Here is a 6,774-nt window from a genome sequence, read left to right as displayed (position 1 = left end):
TTTACGCTGCCCCCAAGTGGCAAACAACAAAAAACAAATAACACATAACCTGGTGCTAGATTTACAGAACTCAGCAAAGTCATTCATAAAAAAGGCTGCCTTCTTCAAATGAAGTTTTTTGTTGCAGTAATGTTGTTTAACAACCCCATAACTACTTCAAAAATTGAAAAAACAGTTACACATTATCCAATGTCTAGAAAAAATGGCATATCTGTAATTAAAATATGATCCACTACAAAGTTTCTATGTGTGCCTATTCCACAGAAAATGAAAATCTTTCAAGTAGCAAATGAAAAAAAAAATCTACCGGCAGACATTTTTTCCCAGTGACTATCATAAAGGTTTGCTCAGACACAGAGGCTGTAGCTATGGCAATAATGGCTTAAATATCTTAGAACTCAAAGGGTCAATATCTTGAAGGGCAACACTAGTGTATATTTGTATTCTTCTATCGCTGTTAATGTCCATGATTTTTTTCAGAAAGTCTATTTGGAACCACTCAGCGACATTCAGTTCAGCTTCCTTGACAAACATAATCCATCACTGTAAATCAGATAACTCTGACAACTTCTTTGTCTTATTGCTTCTTAACGCCACAGTTACAGTCGTTGAAGTTTTTTTATTTGACTAGAAATAAATGTAAAGAAATCACTTAGTGTCTCCAGCTATAACACTATTCTCCATTCTTCTTTCAATGTCATTGTTATCAGGCATATGAAGCTGTAGTTTGAAATGAGAAAAAACTAAAAAGTGTTTCACTCAGAACAAAAAGTATGAGTGAGTCTACGTTAGGAAAGCTGTAATGCACACACTGTCCAACATGATTTGTTATGTTAGGACACTGCAACACTCTGTCTGAGCTGTTTTAGGGATTTTTGAAAATAATGGGAGCCTATGATGTCTGTGAGGTAAGTTAATCCTACAGCAGCAGACAACAGGAGCTTTATGACAAATCCAGCAGGGTTTAACTCTTCATAGGCTTTATTTGCTACATGAAAAAAGAAAGGTATACAGAGTATGATGCTTTTAATCAGGTCATCTACATAGCTGCGTTTGTTCATTTGTGTGTGACAGTGATGTAATCACTGCTGTTGGCAAATGTACAGATTCAGACAAAAAGCCAGAACAGATAGAATTGCACACAACACACACACAGAAGAAAGCAGAAGAAAGCAAAAGCCTATTTTGGCAGAGAAACCATCACTAATACTCAGTAAATACACCAGACTTTCCATCCAAAGCAACACCAAGTGACCCAACACTGAACCCATGGTTTCTGCATATCTTTATGTTGTCATTTTTATGCATGTGTGTGGTCTCTTCTTTAAGCACAGAGTCCAGATTCATTGAATTTTCATTACCCTAGAGAATACAATATACAGCATGTAATACATATTTATATCTTTGTATCCAAAATCTACTTACATTTGGCTTTGTTACATCACATAAAGGGAGAATCACATATTTTTAAGACATAAAAATATATGCACAAAAGTAAATATTTCAGTATGTCCTGAAGGTGCCACAGTGTTTTGTAATTTGGGATCACAACATTCACAGTTCGGTATGCACCTCGGTTTTGGGGTCAGGGTTTGGTACTTCTTTGCACAGCAGAAAAAAAAGGTAGAAAATAATATTTTGGTCCTTATTTTGAAAAATGTAAACATCCAACAATGGCTCATTGCCCGTAACTATTACTGAAATGGTTTAGTTCTTCCGCAGTAGAAAAGGAAAACAAACCTTCTGTTTCCTACAAGGAGTCAGGACACTTGCTGACAGCTGTTTTATGATGATTTATGGCCGCTCAGAACTGGTTCTTACGATGTAATGTCCAACAATGTCGGAAATCAAATGTGTTTATAGCTGCTCCGAAAGGCTTAATCAAAGGCAACTGTCAGAGAGGGGAGGGGGACAAGGAGATGTGCTATCGTTTAAATATGGAGATAACAGTACGTATTTTAATAATAATGACGGCAGCGACACTACATGAGCATGGGTAATGAGGGTTACTTGGCTAACCCGGCAAGCATACATCGTGGATGTATACATCCGTGGCATACAACCATGAGCATGCCACTTGCATGCTACTTGCTACCAAACATCCTGTAGGACACTGAATGGTTCAGGACAAATACACGAACTGATACACCCCTGGTGTGTACAGCCCACATAAGTGCAGCCTGTTCTCATTCCCAGGGCATCAAATAGTGCCACTTTGTCACACCCCTCTGAGTCACTTTTTAACATACTGTGTACCCCCTAGCATCATCTTTCAAAATGCAGAGCAGTCTGATAGACGTCTATAGAACTCCTACAATGTCTGATGACGTCTCATGACCTCTATATAAGGTGACAAATGTCCTTATTTGGAGGTGGAGGGTTGGGGGGATGGCGAGATAAATAGATGGCAAAAAGTTGGACTGATGCAGGGGACCACTGTTTGCTTGGCTGTGATCATTTTAACCCAAAAGTGATCATTTTAACCCAAACCATGATCTTTCCCTAAACCTAATCAAGTGGTTTTTGTGCCTAAATCTAAACAAGACTTTAACCACAGCGTTGTCACACCATATAACATAATTATTCTTTAACAGTGATTTGTAACGGTTGGAAAATGATGCAGATGGGTTTATATTGGACTAAGTCGAGAGCCTGGTGCGTCTCAAACCAGTGCTAAAGTATGCCTTGTGTGTCAGTATCAGATGCCAAGGGGTGTGACAAAGTAGCACTATTTGACGCCCTGGGAATGAAAACGGGTTGGTAAGTGTGTGTGACATTTTTTTATTACTTTCAAGTTTGCCTCTATTTGTTTTGAGAGGTGTAAATAAAATGCTTGTCCTGCCTATTTGTGTGTGCAGTCTGCCCTCATTCCTACACTTATACTTTTCAGATGGCATCATAAATGTGACTGAGAGCAGTGTTAGGGATTAGAGGATTGAAGTGGGGGATTACAGTAATGCTGATTATTATGTGGATTATGAAAAAAATTACCTGTTTTCAATATAAAAGACATAGGTTCTTGTGTGCCCAATTAAGAACAGTTACTTACCACTGGTAATTCAGGTAGGTAGATATAAGGTTATTCCAGAGGAGCAGTCTGATTTGTGTAATGTGAGTGTTGTAGAGGATGATTTCATTTAGTGTTTCACTGCCCCATGTGCTACCCTAAGGAGGCACCTGTTTGAAAAAAAAAACAGTTAAAGGAATGGGTCAACATTTTGAGAGAGATTGATATCTCATACTGTATTTAGCTGTTCAATATTAAGCTTTAGCAGCGAGCCAACAATGCAGCCCTCATAAAACTGTGACTTGTGAGGTATACATTTCTGTTTTTCAGAGATTTGTACTTTTGTACTGTTATTCATTGTTAAAAAGGAAATATGATTAAAAATGTTTGTATAATGCCAAATTTGTCAGATTTATTTTTTTGTGTGTTTGCTACTGATGGACAAGGGAAAGTAAAGGTGACTTACAACTAAAAAAGAATTGTTAAGTGGTGAGAGCTATTCAGACAATTGTACATGACTCACAGTCAGCCACAGCTTGGATGGGCATGAAACTCTTCTGGTTAAATCATCAGTCGAAAGATTAGCAACTAGGTTAGATAATATCTAGTTCTTTGCTAACAGCTCCTGAGGTGTGTTTCAGCTAGAAATATCCAACCACCGAACTTAAATTCTGTTATGTGCACCACTAAAGGCAGGCAGAAGCTAAATATTACGCTGTCAAGACAACTAAAAACACAATCTGCAACTTAAAGCAGTTCAGTTTTTCATTTTTTACAGCACTGATTATGTAGTTTAATTGATGTCCATCAGTGAACGTCTTATATTATTTCCTATTAGTACAAACCTAGACATTCATTTTGTGTATCTTAATGGCAAAACAGTATATAGTACACGCTGTATCCTATTATGGTGCATTACGAAATTGAGATAAAGGTCAGAAAAAAGTAGAGAGTAGATAACAGCCACAGGCCTTTCATTAGAGTCTTTCAGTCAGTCACATTTGGCAGTCTTGCATCTATTAACTCCATGCAACTGGGTGAATGAATCATGACTGACTTGGGTTCAAACTGCATCAAAACACACCCACTGAAATGCTGTGGTGAAGCTGGCAGTGCTTGATGTTAGGAACTTAGCCAGTGATCCCATTATCAAAAATCAACCTAGTTTTCCTTGCAGACACATGGCTAGATCAAACAGGGGCAAGTGCCTGAAGCCTCACCTCACTTGAGCCCCCCCCCCCTTCCTTTTTTTCCTTTTTCTACAGGAAATTATTTTTTGCTACCTTGCAGTACTTTCCCTTGGCTGAGGTGGTCAAGTTTACCCCAGGCAAAGCCTCTATTATTTTCCCCACCCCAAATAGTTAGTATGGAATTACAGCCATTTTCTTACTGTGGAATTAGATTAGTTCAAAGGCCTTTAGTAATCTTAATATTGGCATGACAGCAACTGAAGGGATGTAATTCAGTATGTGTAAATCTTACCACTCATGAAGTACAGGTTTCCCATTACTGTCAAAGTCACTGTTTTTGATAAAGACTGTCTGGGGGGTTTAAACTATTCACTTCCACTGTGCACCAACTTTTATAGGAATAGATGACTATTTCTACCACATCTGCTGTTCTTATAAAGGCTGTGCCTCCACTAAAGATATTCAATCTTTCATTAATTAAATTTTTAATATAATACATGCAATATATTGATAGTTCACTTGTCAAAGTCCATCAAGTCCATGATTACTGTTTATGGATGTGTTGTCACAAAATCCTAATGCATTATGCCAGGTTGTCATTCAAAGTTATTGTTATGGTCAAGTCATTCCAAATTAATGTTATGGTCATTGACTTGTTATTTTTCTCAGATCACCATCACTATTTCGCTATATCTTCTCAAAACAGTTTGCATGTTTTGTATTCCCAGGATTCTGATTCTGCTGCACAAGAAAAGGCCTACTAAAACCTCAAAATTTTAGAAATGCAGACTTCTACCAAACATTGTGCACCATGTGCCATCCCCTAGGGCTATGTTTTGCTTCTGCAACCTGACTGACTGAAAACAAGCTGGACAGAGAAGCCTGAAGAAAGATTTGCATTAAAAATTGCCACTTGTATAGACAATATAGTTTTTTCTACTCTATTGTATCCTGATATGATGGTAATAACTTATGAGTTTGTTTTTGTACTTTCCCTGTAAGAAATGTGAATGTAATACTATGTATTTATGCATGAGCGCGGTTTCGTCCTACAGAGGTGGGCGTGGTTTCTTCTAAACTGGGTGCAGAGTGAATGCACATCTGATGTGTCAAGGACCCCACATATGAACATTTAAATTGGTGAAATTAAGCTGAAAAATAGATTAATTTCAATGGAATCACTGCAGACTGTGGATTCGCTCGAGAAGGTGAAGTAAACCTGTGCAAATCTGTCATGTTTCAACTTCAACATGATAATTTTTTAGCAAACTATCTGGACAGTGCTGACCTTGAAGGAAACAGGGAGCCAGAGGGTCTGAAATTGAGGAAGCTATTTTAGCTCATTAGCTGTATTGCACCATCCACCGAAGTTAATTGTGTAACAATATGTCTTTTGAATAAACTGTTCTTATTGTTCCATTAGCAACCAAGCTAACAAGCTTGCCTGGCAAGCTTTCTAGCTTTGAGAGCTTTTTTTCCCCCACTTCAATAACTCTTTATTGATTGCAATTATGCACAATCCTGAGAATGTAAATCCAGGGGGAAAACAACACAATACAGAGAAAACAGAAAGAAGCTAATGTGACTGTCTAGCAATGGTAATGTGTTGGCCATGAGCTCACCAGCTATAGTAGTTCACCAACTACAGTAACACTGCTTATTTTGGGAAGACATGTGGATGAATTTTGCAGATTAGTTAATTATTAGTCTTTACAGAATGGAAGAGCATTTCACAAGCACAAGAAAGTTAGACCCATGGTTCAGATGTATAATTCAGTCATGCAAGTGCGTTTACATCTCATGCACAACACTCTGCCCTCCACATGAAGAAAGGCTTGTCCACACAGATTGATGCTTGTATTTCTGCATGCACAAGCATCAGCTACACCACAGACATTTAGTTAAAGCAGTCCATAGTGCTTCATCACCCTTTAACTTCATCAGAACGCAGTGACTGGCCAAATGTTAGGCTGAAGGAATCAATACTCGTCACACATCACTCTCTTTTTTCTTTCTCTCTGTCTCTGGCCTTGACTAGTGTCAGCATAGCACCATTCCACTTCCTCTAAATTACAGTGTGGCAGCCAATCAAACACAAGCAGTGACCCTGGAAAGGCAGCGATAACAAATCAGCTTCAGAGAGGAAGTGTGAGTGTGTGTGTATGTGTCAGTGCCACGGTTGGGTGATATGCAGTATTGGACACTCACATCCTCATGTCTTGTTGAGCAGAGACCTTTGACTTGAGGCTGTCCGATCTATTTTTCATACTTCTGATGGCTCACAGCCTCTTCTATATTCTCCTCTCCTTCTTCTTCACCTCCTCTTGTCCTTGTCCCTTTTACACCATCTGGTAACATTTTTCAGACTATCTCTTTGGCTCTGCTTAGGTTTTGGGATACCTCTTACTTTTAGATGTATAGTGTACTTCATGTTTCTGAACCTGTACTTTAGAACATACCAGCTCAAACACATTCTACCACCTGTCTCAAGGACAACTACAATATTTGGTAGTTCCCTCTATCTCTCACAGCAATGAATGCTATAATGATATTCTCGCTTTTTATCAAGGCACACAC

The 6,774-nt window shown here is 38.4% G+C and overlaps 1 long non-coding RNA gene across 1 annotated transcript; it reads right to left on the bottom strand.

The window, feature by feature from the left end:
- Positions 1-6,473, bottom strand: LOC121881396. The gene is made up of 3 exons (XR_006091777.1): positions 6,406-6,473; positions 3,050-3,177; positions 1-1,891 (listed from the first exon to the last, which is right to left on the bottom strand). It is a non-coding gene; the product is annotated as an uncharacterized LOC121881396 (long non-coding RNA).
- Between the last annotated feature and the right edge of the window lie 301 nt (positions 6,474-6,774).

The sequence above is a fragment of the Thunnus maccoyii genome, chromosome 16 (genome assembly GCF_910596095.1).
Source record: "Thunnus maccoyii chromosome 16, fThuMac1.1, whole genome shotgun sequence".
In the NCBI taxonomy this organism is placed as follows: Eukaryota; Metazoa; Chordata; class Actinopteri; order Scombriformes; family Scombridae; genus Thunnus; species Thunnus maccoyii.
This window is presented reverse-complemented; position numbering and strand designations above follow the sequence as displayed.